The sequence below is a fragment of the Denticeps clupeoides genome, chromosome 18 (genome assembly GCF_900700375.1).
Source record: "Denticeps clupeoides chromosome 18, fDenClu1.1, whole genome shotgun sequence".
Lineage (NCBI taxonomy): Eukaryota > Metazoa > Chordata > Actinopteri > Clupeiformes > Denticipitidae > Denticeps > Denticeps clupeoides.
The window spans coordinates 10,007,103-10,026,356 of NC_041724.1; the positions used below are offsets into that span (position 1 = coordinate 10,007,103).

At 42.9% G+C, this 19,254-nt stretch overlaps 1 protein-coding gene across 6 annotated transcripts in view; it reads right to left on the reverse strand.

The window, feature by feature from the left end:
* tenm2a (teneurin transmembrane protein 2a) overlaps positions 1 to 19,254 on the reverse strand; it is a 352,857-nt gene that overhangs the window by 168,002 nt on the left and 165,601 nt on the right. The gene's annotated exons all lie outside the window — the stretch shown is intronic.

Sequence of the window (19,254 nt, forward strand, 5' to 3'; positions counted from 1 at the left end):
ATTACAGAGCCAGCAAAACACCAATTATTTATTTATTATTGAGAAAAACAGGCAAACAGCACTACTGATCTGGTCTTTGTCTTTAATTAACTAATGGGAATAAACCACATCTACAGTAAACTGAGATGCAACATTCTTAATTAAATGAGCAAGAATCAATACGCAAGTAAGTAAATAAAATTAGCCAATATAAACCTTTACATTTTTATATGCAGAATGATGCCGCCTTTAATCTTTTTATTTAAACTGAATGGCTGAACCTCCTCCTTATCACTGTATGGACTCTTAATGTTATATGCGGTGTTAAATACTGTTTATACCAAAGTTTTATATGGTATGTACTCTTTTACAATATTTTACACTAATTTACACTTTTTTTAGAATGCTTTTACATCATTTTATACAGTTTTAATGTAGTTTTTAATCTGTTTTATACAGCCTATACTGTTTTGCCTACCTCTTCAAATTATACTGTGTTTTTTTTTTACTTAAAGCCAAACTGACTACCCATGTCCAGCCCACTCATTATTTTAAACCCTCCATTATTATTCGCACATTTTCCCAGCTTTATCATTCATTGTTTCAGTAATTTGTCATCCTGTCTTGTCCCAGGTTTGCACTGTCACGTCTTATTTATGTCTTTGCTTTTTCAACCCACTGTGGGCTTGTGTGTGACCGGGCGGACAAAAAGACAGTCTTGAATCTCTTGAATCATAAAGCCAAGGAAACATCCTGTGTGCTGTAGCATTTGGATGCACATCTCACTCTCTCTCTCTCTCTCTCTCTCTCGTCCACTATATTTTTATTTCTTCTCTCTCTTTGTGCATGGTCTTGACCCCGTCATACAAGCTGTTCGCCCGACAGGTCATCAGCAACTGGTGCTTCTTTGTGCCTCATTATTTCCTTTACTTATGTCTATTTTCATGGGTTTAAAAAAATTGGCCTTCAGATTTTTGACTTTCCTGTATCACCGCACACTTGGCACTGGGGTCGAACTGACTGAGGTTGAGTGTCACTGTGAATTTGAAGTGGCAAAATCAGTATTTTTTTTTTTATTTTTCATTCCTGTTCCTGTCAGGTGCACAAAGATTAATCCCAATCCAGAGCAAACTGGATTAAGTCCTGTCACTATCACCACTAATTGGACGCTGTCTTTCGTGCGGTTGGGCCGTGGACTACGCCCAAGCCATATAAATCCCAAATCTGCTGCCGGCTGGTGGGAGCTGAAGCCAAAGATGGTGGGTGCATGTGTGTGTGTATGTGTGATTAATAGGCTGTGTGTGGCTGATTTAACACAGAGGGATCGAGCGAGGAGAAGCTGGTTCTGCCCGGTACGGACCAAGTCTCGTGGGAGGGCTATATGGAAATGTGCTCGCATACACACACACACACACACACACACATATACACACACATGCAATAAACACACATATAAATATATGACAACACACACACACATATAGAGATATAAATGGAAGAAAGGAGCACACACACACGTACGCTCTAGTTTCCCATGGTGACAGGCAGGACACAAGGAGTGTGACTCACTAAAGACCGACGAACAAAACAAAGTGGTCATTCTTATCGATCCCCTCGTCACAATCAGAAACCCAATGCCCAGATTAAACCGTCACCGAGGATCTCTTGATAATTGGTGAGGATGGGCGAAGCCGTCCCTCTGTGTCTGTGATGGAGCGGAAACACAACTCGCGTCGCTGAAGAGGTAATTGTTCTAATAATTCTACAATGCCCATGATAAATGGAGTGAAAATATTGGATTTGCCAGTAAAAGAAAAAAAAAAAAATATTGTCCCTCATCTAATTGGCAGTGTGGCCGTGTAAAAGAGCGGTGATTGATGAAGATCATCATGTTGTTGGCTTGTGAGCGTAGAAGCAATGTGATGAGCAGAATGTGTGGTGAAGAAGCAGAGTGTGTGTGGTGTTTTGTTCCCGCGACAGGTGCAGTCACAGAAAATGAGTAAGAGAAACCATAATCACAGCAGGTCTTGTAAAAAACAATCCCACTTGAGAGCAATGAAAATATAATTAATACGCATTTGTTTCTAACATGAATACCTTTTATAAAATATCAGTGGCATTGCATGTTTTAAGAGCCCTTGATGACAAAGTGAAAGTGAACACTGCAGCACACAATGAAATGTGTCCTCTGCTTTTAACCCATCACCCATGGTGAGCAGTGAGTAGCCATTAAAGGCACGCAAAATTTGCAATTGGTATATTTAAATAGAAGAATGTCTAAGACAAAGCTACTCAGTTTCTTGTGAGTGAATGTACACTAGCATTGGAAGTTACTGCGATGCATGTGGGAGCCACCTAAAATCTTGCCTAGGGCTCCGAATTTCTTAGGTACCACTCTGCTGAAGAGGAAGTCAGTAGGTGCTAGTAGTTGGAGGTTTCTACACATCTACTCACTTTATTGGACTATTCTTTTTATAGTGTGGATCAAAACAAGACACCCAAAGGAGATAAAATTGTAAACAAATCTATACGCTTCATTTTTTAGTCTCTTCAAAGCAGTGTGATACCAGCCTTTCACACGCTCGGCTTCTCTCAAGCACGTTAAGTTTAGACAACAGCGGATGCTTTTCCATTCACTCGCGTTAATGAGAAACTCACCAAGCTGCTTACGTTGATGAAGAGTCAAGGTAAAGAGAGGCGACCCTGAACAATCTGATTCATGTAACACATAATGTAACATTAAATATGTTTCATGTATTGGACTGGATTAACCAAACATGTAACAAAGGAGTGCAGGAGGCAGGAAGAGACGAGGACGGGGACGCAGAGAGAAACGATCAATCAAGCGAACGAAAGAAAGCACTGATTGGACATGGCCTCGTCTTCTTTTCGTCACTTCAGTCGCCATCGACCGGCAGGTGCGTGTGCGTGCGTGTGAAAAAAAAGGCGAGGTGTTTCAATATCTTTTTCCCAACTGTGTGTTGACAGTCACAATGAAACGCTTACAAAAGCGTTTATCAGAACACAGCACAGCTTCTGCCTCAGAACAAACCCAGATTTGTGTCGACAAGGTCATCTCACCCCTCCACTCCTCTACTGACTGAGAGGGGAAGATAAAGATGCCTCTGCGGCGGGTTTCGCTGCCTCCCAACTGCAGTCAATCAGAGTGTAGATACCACAACGGGTATGACACGCGGCCCGGGTTATTTTTCTGCTGTGTCATGGTCTCGGCGCATTTCGCCGTGGTTAAGAACGAGCAGCCGTGCAGCTGGCATTAACACGGAGCTCAGCAATGGGAGCTGGGGACTCGTGGCGGCTCGACAAGAATGCCCGGTAATTGGGGACATGTTACATTTTCAGAAACTCAAAAAAGTTTTAAGGGAAAAAAATAAAAAGAAAAAACATGTGGCACATTTTCCTCAGTTAGTGGAAGGACAGCTAATAGAGGACAATCACTAATCACAGGCAAAACACTACAAGCTAAAGCGGCACATGTACCTTTGCTGATGTACGCCAAAAGAGGCCGGATTTCTTTACCGCACCAGCAAGTGAAGACACGTCCAACGAGAGCAGATCACATAACATTGATAATTAAAAAAAAAAAAAAAAAAAAAAAACAGAAGAAAATGTTCAGAACAGCTAGTAACACAATTCAATAGCATAGCTAGCATATCAAAAACAGCATTTCTAGTATAGCAATAAGATTTTACTGGCCATTAAAACAATAATGTGTAATAGACAATGATGAGTAATGATAAATAATGATTATGGCCAGCTACAGTATATGGGGTCATAATCCTTTTTCATTATTATTTAAATAAGAACATATTTATAACCAAATTAATGTTCCTCTCGTGATATAGATATTGTTTTAATGTATTTGACCTCCATTCCTGTTTGGTAGGATTTCTGAAAGTAATGCGCCCCTTGAAAACATGGTGCCCACCAAGCCCCTGCCTGGGAGGACACTTTGGCAGAGCTAAAAGAGACCGACCAATCAGCACATAGATCTGAAGTTCTTATCTGAAATGGTACTTTTCAGATCAGATCGGGCCATCTCTAACATAAGCCATCTTAATGTCATAAATTCTGTGATTGTGAAAATGTTATGACATCATTAATCTGATGCTGTCAATTCTGCTCCAATGGTTGTCTGTCTGTCTGTCTGTCTGTCTGTCTGTCTGTCTGTCTGTCTATCTATCTATCTATCTATCTATCGATCGTATCACTTACTGAAGGGAACATCACCATATGGATCCTCCTCCTCCTCTTCCTCTAGAAAAGCTTTAGATTAATAGAAATGAAAAAAGACAGCATTAAGAGCAAAGATACAGAGAAAAAAAAACATGCTCAATCAGCTTTTATCCGACTGTGATAAAATGCCACCAACTTTCCATTATAAAATCTACAGGCTCAGCCATTATTTCTGGACAGCATTACCATCCTCTCCCTGCCCCATCCAAAATGATTAAGAAGACTTTCCGCCGTGTCACTCTGAAGTTTCCCTTCTAATTTGCCCCTCATATGCATCCATCGCTCGCTCCCATCACACACTCATTACCCCACCATCAAGATACGTCCGCTTCGCTCTTCTTATTTACCATATTATTTTCTTTCAGATTGTATTCATGTATTTTTTATTTTTTTATTTTCTCGTTGGCATTATTCTAAGGACATTTTGTTATTCAGGCGGCTGGAGGGGGGAGCCTGGCAGAAACAACAGGCTCAAAATGTGGCGCGAGCTCCGTCCACCCTGCATTTCGGTCTGATGGACGTCTCGTGGGCGGCCGGCTAATGACATCTAATTGGGCCGGAGCGTTAGCGATTGTGTTCGTCTCAGAGCATTCTGCTCAGCGTGTCTCCCGTCATCAAAACAGATCATCGGCTATTATCCTGTTCTGTTAAAGCCTTTATCTAACCAGGTGAATCCGCCGAGGGCCTATTCTTGCGCTCTGGCGTGGTGTTGGGATGTCAACAGAGACAGCAAAAGGACAACAAAATCAATTAATTTCCGCGACCGGGGATCGCCATCTGCCATGAACGTACAGATGAGCTGGAAGTCGATTCGCCCATGAGAGGGGATGAGAAACGGATGCACAGACATGGGAGAAAGCGAGGGGTGCGGGAGACGGAAGTGACTGATCGCTTTTCACACATGGTTAGCTGAGTATGGAGAACAGAGGAGCCGGGAAGGGAAAGGTTCCCGGGAAGGAGGGCCGCGGCCGGCCGACAGCTGGGAGAGGAGAGGCGTGGCTGCCAGACAGCCCCCCCGCCCTCCCACCCCAACAACAAACAATTAGAGCCAAGCCACCGCCATCCATCTCTGTCATGCCGGCGACAACTACACAGCGGCACTCAGAAGTGACACGCCACTCCACACACCGCGCGCGGGGAGAGCGAGAGAGGGGCGTAAAACTGTCCGACTGTAACCATGGCGCCGCGATTCCAAAACACACCGAAGCAGTGGCGTAACCATGGCAACAGAATTCTTCCACGCCACGGCACTGTGGCCACGTGGACTCACCTTCGCACGCACCTTCACAGCACGGCGAGGCCCCGACTGCAGGCGCATGATTAACCCCGTTAGAAGCCATCATTCGCCGCGACCAGTGACTTTTAATAATTCACTAAGAATTGTTTCACTTTAGATCAGGGATTTTAAACGGTTCAAAGGACAAAAACTAATTAAATTTTATGATGAATGTAAACAAAAATCAGAATCTAAATTATTTCATCATACTAAAATGTAGATAACTTGCAAATAACATTATTTATCATTCCAATTAACTTTTCAATTAGAGTGATGCCCCCTCTTGGCCACGCCAACAAAACCTCCAGCAGCAACTCCAATTATGTCTCCTATCCAAACACTGGCCAGATGCAAACATGCTTCAGACACAGCCCAGGGTGGGCGCCACAAACACATACACACACACACACACACACACACACACACACACACACACACACACACACACACACACACATATCTATTGTCAATTTAGAGTCACCAAGTCACCAAATGTACATGGGAGACAGCAATGTCCACTACAAAAAGTTACAAACTTGGAGGTGTGAGGCCACCTCGCCTCACTACGCAAGGCCACTTCGTTCACAGCTTTGGGTATTCAGTGTGGAATCCTGAGAAGCTGGTGAAGACCCACACCCAGCACATGGGGAGCACGCAAGCTCCGCACACACAAAGCCAGAGCCCATATTCGAACTCATGAAGACACAGGCAAATAATGTTATGGATTATATTAGTATAAAACAATGTGTGATTTATGCATTAAATGAAAAGCACTCCCTATTAATCTAAGTGGCTGTGCTTGAATAATCAGAACAGCATTCATGGCTGTTAATGATATGAGGTCACAGAAGGACACATGCATAACATAAAGTTTAATAATGACGCAGCCCTACTGTGTACAGGTACGGGCAAAAACGAATCACTTGTTTGTTAGGGGAAAGAAACATCCGTTACAAGGTATTACTTTTTTTTATGGCTGCAGCTTAAATATTGTTCTTCATGTAATTGCTGTAATGAGAATTGTAAATTGCCATGAAAAGAATGATTCATGTGAATTAATCAAGACCCTCAACCAAAAGCAAACCGGCGCCACAGCAACCAGTGGTGGGCGGAGACTGGGTTGCGGTGGAAGTCTGACACCATTAACTCCATCCACTGGAGGCCTGTCACGGGCTTACGAGACTCAAGAGACTCCTGAAGAAAATGACATGGATCTTAGAAAAGAGAGAGAGAGAGAGAGAGAGAGAGAGAGAGAGAGAGAAAGAAACACATCAAAAACTATTTTATTACATGCCGCCCCCGTCCTGGCTGTCAGCGTACGGCTGACATTTGCTGACTCCATTACGATGTAAACTACCGCTTTCTAATCGGGCCGGGCCGCATCATTGGCGTGCTGCGCGTGGCATGATAAGTCATTATTGCAGGGTAAATTCTCAATTAGCGCAGCGGTTGCCGCGGTCAGCACATTTTTTCCGTAAAGCGCCGTTCTGTGATATTGTAACACCGTTATTGTTCCCTAGGAGATGCCCAGGAGGGGGCCACTATGCAAATCAGCCCGGGGGCCCGACGGGCGGTGCTGTGCTAAGGTACGGCCATAATAATTACAGTCAATAGTGGTGGTGGAGGTGGTCGGGGGGGGGGGGCTTCGATGGAGAAAATGCAGACCATCAGGGGAAAGGAAGTCCATTAGCTGAGCCAAAGAACAGCTTTATGCTAAATCAGTAAGGCTAACTTCACACTGACATGCAGTGGGCTGTCTAGGCTCTGCTCCTCACCCAAGTACATGGTCAATAAGGGTTAAATACTGTATGGTTGTACCGTTCTTATTAGCTTGGAGGTTACGGGACACTACAAAAATGACACCACATCAATACATTTAATGCACAGAGGCAATTACAGCAGGCAGGAAAATGGGAGAGCAGGCAGTTGTTTTTATTTCGTCACCGAGGTGACGTTTTGAGGGGCCGACGCTCCTCTGCCAAGTGACCTTGTCTTGTACAAACTCCGGGATTTACCAAGTCGGTGCTATTTGAACACACATTGAACAGAAATAAAGTCAGTGGAATGGAAGGACGAAGATGCACTAAACCGGCCGGAGCCGGAAACATTCCGATGTCACCGGTGGAGAGCGAGGGGCTCAGGGACCATTTAATGACTTCACATTAACAGAGGGTGAGAGAGGTTGATGGCAAGTAGTTTTTTGGGGACATAATAAACTCAACGGGAACAGCTTACAATAGGAGTCAAGATGTACACAAAATACTGCAGCTGCCCCCGACTCATCACTCTGAAGACCATTCTGTGCCGTCTGATGCAGCCAATGAAGTGCTGTATTTGCAAGAATGGTGCCCATATGACCAGTATACAATACCTCACTATTGTTAATATCACTGGCTGCAATGAACAAGGCCATCGCAGGCCTAAACAAGAAACCTTTTACATACCAGCTGCAGCATAATGGAATTTTAAAATCAATCTCAATCACATGATCCATAGACTTTCAACAGCACAGTGCTTGATATACAGTAGGTGATATACGAAACATAATGGGCCCATATTTTGTGGCAGTGTAGTAGACATAGCACACTGTTCGCTGTTCGCTGATGTGAGATCATGTATCGACAGTTACTAGTGTTTCATTAGATAAATGTTCAGTTATCTTTAGTGCGCCCAAATCCTGATCTGAAAAAAGTCAAGTACACATAGATTGGTAGATCAGAAGAAACGTGACCAACACATCAGTCCCAGTTTCTCCTAATATGTCACAACTATTATTGCAACTTTAAGAAACCTTAACCTTTTTTCAGTGTTGAAGTAACTGATCTCCTTGATTTTGAAATCATGGCATGTTGTCAGTACTAAGATTCCACTCATTCAAACAAAATGTCAGATCAGAACTAACCGCGTTATAATACTGTGTCACAGTGGAGCAGTGCAGCGTGATGTAAGAAGGAGTAAGAGAATAACCAAAATGCACCAGATCCAACAACCTGTCAATCATCTTGCTCTCATCTCCTCACACTTCACATCAAATGACAGATGATTAGTCTGAAATTTGGCTTGATTTAAGAAATGTATATGATTTCTGCTGCATCACAGGACAGGATGGAGGATGAGCTGGGGACGCTGAAGGATTAGAGAGATGAGGCCAACATGGCGTCCATCTGTCCCTTCCCACTGATCATGTGCTTTTATGAAGTGACTGAGGGAATCTGGCATGCCACCCCACCAAACCACCGAGCTGAACAATGACAACCCGCAGCATGGTACAAAATACGCCCCCCTCTGTCTTATCATGAGTGTATGAACCTTGTGTTTGTTTTTCTTCTTTTTCTTCTTGATACATTTATCTGCAAATGCAGATCCAATTCAGATCCTGGGGTGGTAGTAGCCTAGTGGGTAACACTCGCCTATGGACCAGAAGAACCCGTTGGTCCTTTGCAAGACTGTTAACCCTGAGCCTCTCCAGGGGGGACTGTCCCTGTAACTGCTGATCGTAAGTCTGATGAATGCCATAAATGTATTCAAAAATCTCTATTCCCCTGAGTAATTGTTTTGGTTCTTTAGTTTCTTCTATCTGATGTCTTGTTTAAGCACATTCAGTGATTCTCACTGGCGGTAAATCCACTATTTGGTTTCATGCATCTCTTATGATATCGGCAGCAGAAAAGCAAACAAACAAAAGCTGCCAGACGTTTTAACAGAAGTGGAAATGCACACATGGACTAATAGAAAAAAAAAAAACACATCAAATCAAAGCCCTTGAGTGAAAGATGGACATAGACAGCAAGCAGAAAATAGAAAAAGGCCTGAACTTGTGGGGTCGTGTTTATACCATGTTCAATACCCAATTCCCCATTTATTTGGCTCATTTACCGGCTTTAGAGCTTCTTCCAGTCATGGCAAATGGAAGCTGAACATAGAGGTGCTTCTCCTTCATTGCATTAGGATTGTAAAAGAACTGTTCATTACTGTTCATGCTAGATCTCATGTTCATTTAACACTTGTATATTTATTTTACATTGATACATGAAAATGTTGAATTTAATATGTTCTATAAGCATATAATTTTTTGCTATCTGACACAACAATTCTTGCAGTGTGGTTTACTTGCTGATACAGTAAAGTTTAATGTCTCCGTTGACTTGACCTGTTAACTGAATTCATGAAACTCACACAATTCCACCTGAACCTTGGTGGGTCCTTTTTCACCCTAACTCACTTCCCTGCTTAATCCACATTTGGGTCATGGGTGCCCGTGGACGATTTCAGGTCATACGCACCATTGACTCACACACACCTACCAAGTTGCCAATCAGCCTAATGTGCAAACCCAAGCCAATATGGAGAGAGCATGACTCAGATTCTAACTTCAGACCTTGGAGGTGCACTACTCGCTGCTGCACCACCATAGCATTTACATTTATATTTAGCAGATGCCTTTTTCCAATCAGTAGTTACACCACCCACCATGTTTGCCTGTGGTGTAATTTCATTTGTTTGGCACATATCTGCTTTGTCTCAAATATAGTGGGAATAAATGGTGCTTGGTTTGTTTGTGCTCAGAGCAGCCTGTTTGATATGGGTAAGGCATGAGGCTTGGTGTGAGCTGATTCTCGCTGGCTGGTTTAGAGAAGATTAGCTACAAGTGGACTGCTCAATGAGAGTATGAACGTATAGTGATTGTTGTTTGTAGATTTTTTATGTCGTGATACACAGCGTAGCATAGCACACGATGCACATAACGAAATGTGTCCTCTGCATCACCCTTATTTAGCATTGGGCAGCCATAGAAGGCTCCGGGGAGCAGTGTGAGGGGACAGTACCTAACAGGACCGAACTGACACCTTGGCGGTTCAGGATTTGAACCTTTTGATTACGATTCCGCTTCCAGTACCATTGGTCATGGAGGCTTAAATTCAAGAATCTGAACATCCTAATCAGTAGACATTGTAATCACTTGCTAACTGAATACTTTACCACCACTATGGGCTTGATTGTGCTAGACTTGCTCTTTCCCTCTCCCCACGAAATGGTCTAAAGCACACGGCTAAGTGTGTTTAGCTACCAAGCTGTCAGAACAGCGCTCTTACACTATTCATCACTAATTCAGTAATAGCATTACCAGCCTTTCTCACCACACACAGCCACCAGCAGACGCAGTCCACTTCCCAACACTGATTCTGCTGAGCTCCTTTCCCCAGAGGGCACAGCGCTCCTCAGACCATGTGAGCCTCAGCGCAGCCACTCAATTTCTCAAAAACATCTCAAATGCTTTTTAAACAAATGCCTTTGGCCTTTTGCCACAATATTACTCTGTAGAATTAAGCTTGGGCTCCGCCAGGGTGGAGCAGTGGCTGACGCTGCTGCCTTGCAGCAAGGACACCTGGGTTTGAGCCCCATGTTCTGTGGAGAATGTGGGGGATGCTCCTGGGGTTCGTCCTGCCTTGTGTTTGAAGGTTGATGGTCTAGGTTACACTTTCCCTAAAACTACGACCTAGATATGGAAGTTGCTGTGTTACATACTCAAGAAGTGTTTCAAGTTTCAAGAGTTTGACTCTAATGCAAACCAATAAAGAGACAGACAGAACATGACGATGTAAAAGCTGCTGTGTGAAAGGATTCATTAACTAACCTAAAGTAACAGAAATGAATGGTTCATCTCCTTTATTATCCCTTACCTCTCACTCGATATCCTTAACCCCCTTAGTCCTGTTCCACAGAGGAGGAAACGGAATAGCCCAGAAGAAGCCCACAGTAACACAGGGAGAACATGCACACACAAGGTCCGAGTCAGGATTCAATGTCTCAACCTTGGCAGTGTGAAGCCATGTTACTCACTGCCATGTCACCGTGCAGTCCCCTATCCTTTACCATCTTCAGGAAATTCCGCATATACAGTCGTGGCCAAACGTTTGGAGAATGACAAAAATACTGGTTTTCACAAAGTTTGCTCCTTCAGTGTTTTTAGTGTCAGTGTCAATTGTTTTTGTGGTGTATTGAAGTATAATTACAAGCATTTTATATGTTTCAAAGGCATTTATTTTACAATTACATCAACTTTATGCAAATATTTTGCAGTGTTGGTCCCTTTATGAAGACCTCTGCAATTTGCCCTGACAGGCTGTCAATCAACTTCTGGGCCAAATCCTGACTGATGGCAAACCATTCCCAAAACCATAATCAGTGCTTGGAGTTTGTAAGAATTTGTGTTTTTTTTGTTTGTTCACCCGCCTCTTGAGGATTGACCACAAGTCCTCAATTGGATTAGGGTCCGGGGAGTTTCCTGGCCATGGAGCCAAAATTTCAATGTTTTGTTCCCTGAGCTAATCAGTTGTCACTTTGGCCTAATGGCATGATGCTCCGTCATGCTGAAAAAAGGCATCGTTCATCACCAAACTGGCTAGTTGGGAGAAGTTGCTGTTGCAGGATGTTTTGGTACCATTCTTTATTCACGGTTGTGTTTTAGGAAAAATTGTGAATGAGCCCACTCCCTTGGATGAGAAGCAGAACCACCCTCACATGAGAAGTCTCAGGATGCTTTACTGTTTACTGTATAGTCCACAGGACTGTACAGCGCTCACCTTTTCTATCAGATGCCCTTATCCAGAGCGACTTACAATCAGTAGTTACAGGGACAGTCCCCCTGGAGTCACTCAGGGTTAAGTGTCTTGCTCAGGGACACAATGGCAGTAAGTGGGATTTGAACCTGGGTCTTCTGGTTCACTAGGCTACTACCAGCAGTACCAGCAGTACTTAATGGTGCTAGGTGAAAAACACAGCAGCTGCCATTCACAGTTCTATAGTGATAAATCACTGTAATGCCAGGCTTCCTGATGGCAGGTATTATGCATTCTGGCCACATTTCAGTGGGGCTCCTGCTTACCAAACCTTGACATGTAGCATGGTGTTGTTAAATTAATAAGATAATTAAGTTCAAAGAATAAAAACAGTGTCTCACTGTCATACATTCACCACTATTAACAATACGTGTAAAAATCAAATGGTAAAAAGTCTACAGAATTAAGTGTGTAAGAACACTCACTCTTTTCACTCTTTTCTGTAAAATCAAAGATGTTAATTAGACATGATGACTTTCATTACACCATCCAATTGTGGCCATATAATGTTCCACTGAGCATTTGCACCCTTCACAAACTTTTTCTTTTAAAGTAATTCGTCTTTTATCTACCCTTAAACAGGGGGGCTGGGTCAAAACACATTCAAAACATTGGCTAATTACCCTATGTATCGTTTTATGCTGCAGGGAAAAGGATGAATGTCAATTAAAAAAAAACAAAAAAAAACAATGCTTTGTTCTGGTACATCTCCATTACGTTGTGATAAAGCTCTCAACAGACATAATCGCAGCAGAAAAAAAAACCTTCTTTCAGTTTGAGAACATATTCATTCCAATCTCAAAAATCATTCCAATCTCTGCTGGCATAATTCCAGACCCGAGTCACATGGACTGAGTTCAGACTGGAAATCAGTTGCAAACAAACAAACAAACAAACAAACAAATCCAGGTCAGATATTTTTCAGAAATATAAATAAATAATTATAAACAAAATCAGATTTTAAATTCAGATTTGTCTTATATTCAGGTCAAGAATGTGTTTCACAAAACTGGTGCTGATAATACTGTTAAACCTTTGGCACATCAGGTCAATTTCCTTATCACTAACTTTATCATAATCATTAAATGTGTCAACTCGACCAAAAAAACAGAATGCCTGACAGGTCAGGCTGGGGTCAGGCTTGTTTGTTACTCTTGCAGGCTGCAAGTCTGATGTTTCTCATTCGGATTTAAGTCAGACGCAAAGTGACATCATAATTTTTACATGGTTTTCGCAACCCTCCTTTGAGGGAACAGTGGCTTATCTGAGGAACTGGCCTTACCGTTACAGCGGGCCCAACTAGGGAAAGGCCAGCGCTAAATTTAGCTCAACCCTGCCCCGCTCTGTAATTACAGAATGAATACATTTTGTCACACGAGTCAGAATCAGCCCAGGGTAATTTATCAGCGCCGTCTGAAAGGCAGCTACTCCAGCGCCTCACAGACAGGGGGGTTCTGATAAAAACAGTCAGGCTGGTAAACTCAGACTGAGCCCGGGCCAATTGATTTGCTCTCCCTCCGCCTCGCGACACGCACAAAAAGCTTTTATTACTTCGTACAGCGGTTTTTATTAAGTAAAGCTGGGGTTTAATGAACAGCCGCTGTGGGCCTTCGAGCCCAAAGGAAGGTCAAAGGTAGAGACGGGGAGATAAGGAGCAGGAGAGAAGGGAGTCGGTAAGTTCCCCGGAGACAGCAAAGGCAAGAAAACATTTTACATTTAAATCAATGTCCAGCTTAATCCATTCTTCTCTAAGATCAATGCTGTTCGTATCTGGGCAGAAGTGCAGATGCAAAAATTCTACAAGTGCTTTCCTTCCACTCAACTGGATTTTTACAACCGCTAGGCAGCCGGGCCTGTAAATCTCCCCGACGGCCACCCATGATGTAGGCATAATAATGGAAGTGAAATATACAAAATAGATTTTGCTAATGGTTTCCTTTTTTTAATCCCTGTCGAAAGATGAATATGAGTTCATCCCACCGGATCACATCATTCTCCACATTTGGATCCTTGATGATACTCTTTTAAGGGTGACAGCATTAAAGCATTTAAGCAGATTTGCTCCATTTAACTCTGTGTGTGTGTGTGTGTGTGTGTGTGTGTGTGTGTGTGTGTGTGTGTGTGTGTTAAACAAGAAACAATTAAAAAGCAAAACATCATTTGAGATGTATGCATCAACCTTCTATGGGTATGTGTGCTCCAAATAGGCTGAAATTGCCCCATAGAACAAAATGACTTGTAATGAGAGATGCCAATATGACCTTTTATATAAGACACACACAAACACACAGAAAAGTAAGTCGACCTGACTCGTCATACACAGTTCTGTCTGCAGAAGCTGGATAGAACGCAAGAGCGAGGTGCTGGAAAGGTGTGGCAGGATATGTCTTGTCCCCGCTTCGGCGTGAATGCATTGACAGAGCATTTGCCGATAATGCACCTGAGAGGACATGGTGTGAACCACTGTTTGCAAACCAGTGAAATTTAAGAGCAGAAACATTTTGCAACGAAACCGGGGATGCGGCTGAAGGATGCACCGGCACAAACAAGCCAGAGATGACGTGGAATGGAGCCTCTATTGACCAATCCTGAGGTTGGAGACAGAGACTCACTTCGGCCTGCCGGTGGAGTTGGTGTGGTGGGGGGGTTGACCTCTTCGCCTCATTAGGGCCGCACACCTCACACCTCACACCATTGATGCTCAGGATAGCAGAGGACGCCTGTTGAGTTTTTTGTCATGAGGACATGAACTCATCAAGGGTCTCATAACATACATTCATTATCAGTTTTATATCTACTGTTGTGATGATTCGACCTTTAACTTTTACTAATATTAATGCACTGTACTTTCTCAAAAATTACAATATCACTTATGTCCGCTTATCTGTTTACAGAAAAAATAATTTTTAAAAATGGAGAAAACGGGGAGACTGCTTGCTACTTATTTGCTACTGCTTGCTACTTATTTGTGCCTTTGTTGGTGTGAAATTAACTTTAATGATGCTTGTCAGCTCCCACCCACTGTACTTCCTCATTTTAGATGATGATGTAAGACCAGCCCTATAAACACATCAATAAGTTTCGCTCCATTCTCTACAGAGGCTCTCTGTTACAACAAACATCTCAGGTCCGTGCCCTCTACCAAGACACACATGTAGATTGTCAATGGGGCCAGTAAGTTTAGAAAGTGAATGGTGGGACGAAACCTCAACCTGCCTGTGACATTCCTTTGGCACAATACTGTTGATTGTAGATGGAACTAGTTTATTATAGTCAAATGTCCCTTTTAAACCAGCAATCCTCTGACCAGCCAAAAAAATCTACATCATAGATATGACTGTCCCAGTTAAATCACCCTGATTTAGAACAAAGAGCACACCAGCATTCTCTGCAAATGAACCTGACATAAAGCACAATTTACTGCTATTCATGGCATCTTATTTCTAGTGATGATGAAGGGGAATAGAAGCGATGAATGCTGGCATCGCTAATGCATGCCACTGCACGATTCTCGCATCCCACCGTTCCCTCAGACGGAGAGAAATGCTCTTCACCACTAAATAAGACTGTCATAAACGCTCCGCATGCACACTCATCACAGCCCTCAGCAACCGGCCCGCTAAAAAACCAAATGCAGAGCAATCCACTTACTGCCTCGGACTTGAGGTACACAGATCAGACCTGAGTTTATTCAAATAGAACTTTCACCACAAGGGAATGTAATTGATAGGGTCAACATGAGAAAATCTGGTTAAAACCCTTGACCATTTTATAAAACTTTCCCGTGAACATTGAATAATTTTTTTTTTCAGGACCCTCTCCCTTTGTCACTTGAAAATGTGTGTGCGGTGTTGATTTTCTGTTGTCTTGAAGGCCATATTGGTGACCTTTAAGTATTACGTTTTATATCCAATATGCACAACAAACTGAGAAGCAGCTGCTGAAAAAAAATGACTTCTGTTTCTGTCCACATAAAACCTGAAGAAATTAGAAAAAAACAGTTCAAAGCTGTTTAAATGCTAAGTGATGCTGTGCATGAACGATCCAGACAAAAGCCCTGTAACGTGGCCAGAACATGTTCAAAAATCACCCCATGACGACAATAGCGGGGCCTGAAATAAAGCGATGGGTGCCACGTCTCAGCAGGTAACTGAACAGCGTCAGCGATTCCCCCCGCACACCGACAACTCAGGGCCAAGGCCTCAAGCTGAGAGAGAAAAAGAGAGGATCACCAGCTATGCTCTCTATCTTCTGCCAGTGGCGGATTTTGGCGCTTTGAAGCTAAGCTATATTTGGCCATTTCAGCCCGAGCTGGGAATAAAGTGGGAGATTTCGCTTCATTTCAAAATCTCCTTAGCGCTAAGTAAATCAGTGCGTAACACAAAACGGATCATGCTGATCTTCAGCTTTTCTTACCACTCAAGCACCACTGGACAATTACGTGCCTAACGATACTAGGGAAAAGGGGAGGGGCTTAACACTGTATCTGATTCTAATTTCAATTTTACATTTTAGATTCATTTTTATTAGCTTTGAAAAAAGGAAAGTTTCCCCTGCAAGTATTCCAGAATAATGATTCTTATTGTGCAGGTCTATAAGGCCACTTAGACAGTCAGCCCCAGACTGATGAGCTACAGTACAACAGGATCCCTCATAATTACACCATCAAAATGACTAAACGATCTGCACACCGTCAAGTCATCATGGAGGCCCATTTTCACCTTTTGGTGTTTGCACCTTTAAAAAAATGTGTACAAGTTGTCGCGCCGCAGCTGGAGTACGTGGCATCCTGTTACCAAGCTGCGCCTTCATCCTCAACAAATATCCCACATTTTAATTTGATATTGATTCCCTTCTCCATCTAAAACGAGCTGGAAATAGACCAGAACCCATACGGACCATTGTTCTGCTGGCAGCTCTTTGTTTCCCAAGATATCCACACACCATCAATGAGCTCCAGCTGACACTTTGATCCTAATCGTCCGTGTTTTGGGATGTCGATACTGTGCCTCTCTTCTGATTAATATCAAGCACTGTCAAATGCTATCAATGAGGGCTAGAAAGTGAAACAATTAGAACTGGATGCAGACCGGTTACATAAAAGAGACTCACAAACACAAAAAATTATAGATTTTGGAGTGCATTGCTGCAGCCAGTCTCATCCATCCACACATCCATCCATCCAATAAAACAGCTTCATATCATTCATTCCCGGTGCAAGGCATTATATCGGCGTAGGGAAAATAACAGCTTTTGATACTGTAGACAGAAAGGCATTGAACCACATGGGAATGGGTGATGGGAACTGAACTGCAGCCAGCCAGCTGGGGCGCTAGAGCTTTGGTGGTTCGCAGGCATGTTCTTCTCACTGGTTCATCCGGGTCATGCTACCCGGACCCAAGAGGGCTGTCTGGTTGCATCATATGTCTTTGCGGGTCATTTAGGGATTTAAATAAGTTGTCCATGTTATTTTGCAGTCAGCGGTCCTATTCTGACCTGACTTCATCTTACCCATGCGCCACCATGCTGTGTTTTGCATTTTCTGCAATATAAGTGAGACTCCTCCTTCACCAGGACTCATATGAAATGGACAATTCTGGTTTGTTCCTTCTTGCGTGGTGGGGAAATCAATCACAGTAAATCAATCAGTCAACTAGCATTACTATTAGCATCAATCACAATTTCAAATCCCAAGTCCTCCTTTCTGTTTCTATTCCGTGACCTTCTGTGACCTGGCGCCATCAAGTCTGCACTTTTACAAGGCTGCAAATTTGTCTTTATTTCAGATTGCAGAAGCTTTCCAGAAAAAAAACAAAAAAAACATGATGACACTAAACTGAAGTTGTTTAATATTGTTTAATATTAACATACAAGATGCACATCACCTGCAAAAGTGAACTAATGTTTTGCAGAATTAATCTAATCCACAGATTGCTGGCCATCTGCTGGTTTTAATTTTTTTTTTTTATATTTACTAAAGAAATGGCAAATGTAACGTGTTTCAATATCACCACAAATACGGGACAATTATTAATTTTTACTTCTTCAGCATAAGCTATATTTTCCTATATATAATTTGGCAGTTCTGGCCAAAATCACCATACTCCATACACAAAAATAATAATACAAAAAAGTATTTATGCCATCCTCTGTGCCCAGATTGATGCCTCTGTGCTGTTGAAGAATAACAGCTGTCAGTCATTCACATCACCACCACCGGCATGAAAACGACACGTAAACAAAGACGAGAAGAGGTGACAGGAAGAGGAGAGCTTAAGCGGGAGTACGATAAGAGCCGGTTTTCCGGTTAAAAGAGTCCCATGCTCATTTCCTCATTTAAAGTTACCGCTCATACTTTTTCCCTATCTTGATGCAGCAGCAGGTCATTGCCATTGACACACTTAACCACACTTTATGAAATATGCACGAGCATGATTAATGGGAAGAAAAGCTGAAATCATTAGACATATCCATAGGATCTCTCCCGAGGAACTGTCCTGTATCGAAGGCATCCCAATTACGGGGCCGAGGATAATTAACGGGCGCGGGCGGCGACACCTGTTTTCATTCAGACCGGATATCTCGCTGCTCATTACCCGAGAAAGCGGGGGGAAAAAAAGAACTAGAATAAAAATGCCCCCGCCACCCTCCAAATGGAATCTATTGAGAAAACGGACTGAGTGCCGCCACCGGCCACGATTATCAGCCGGGACGTGGCCGCCGTTCCCCGAAAGCTCTGAAGTGTGCCAGCCAAGCGCGCTCACTGCCCTTGTCCGTCCTTTTGAAGGGAATACGGAAATTCGCTCGCGGAACTGAGGCTGGGAGATTAGTGTGCCAATTAGGGGGAAAAGCAATTATCAGGCGGCGAGATGAAAGCGACTTCCTTCTTCCTTCCAAGGTGTTTCTTTATGTGTTTAATAGCTGTTGAGTAGTTTGATAAATTGTCAGAGCTGGTTTGTGTTCTGCTGAAGTTCACAGCTGTTGAGTCTGTTTCAGTACTGATACAGTCGTGTGAAAACTCAATTAATTAACCCTGTAAGTGTGTTTTCTTTTTCTCTTTTTTCTCTCAATCATCACTCTGTGTAAAACACGTACAAATGATCATGGCGATTTGTGCAAATCTCT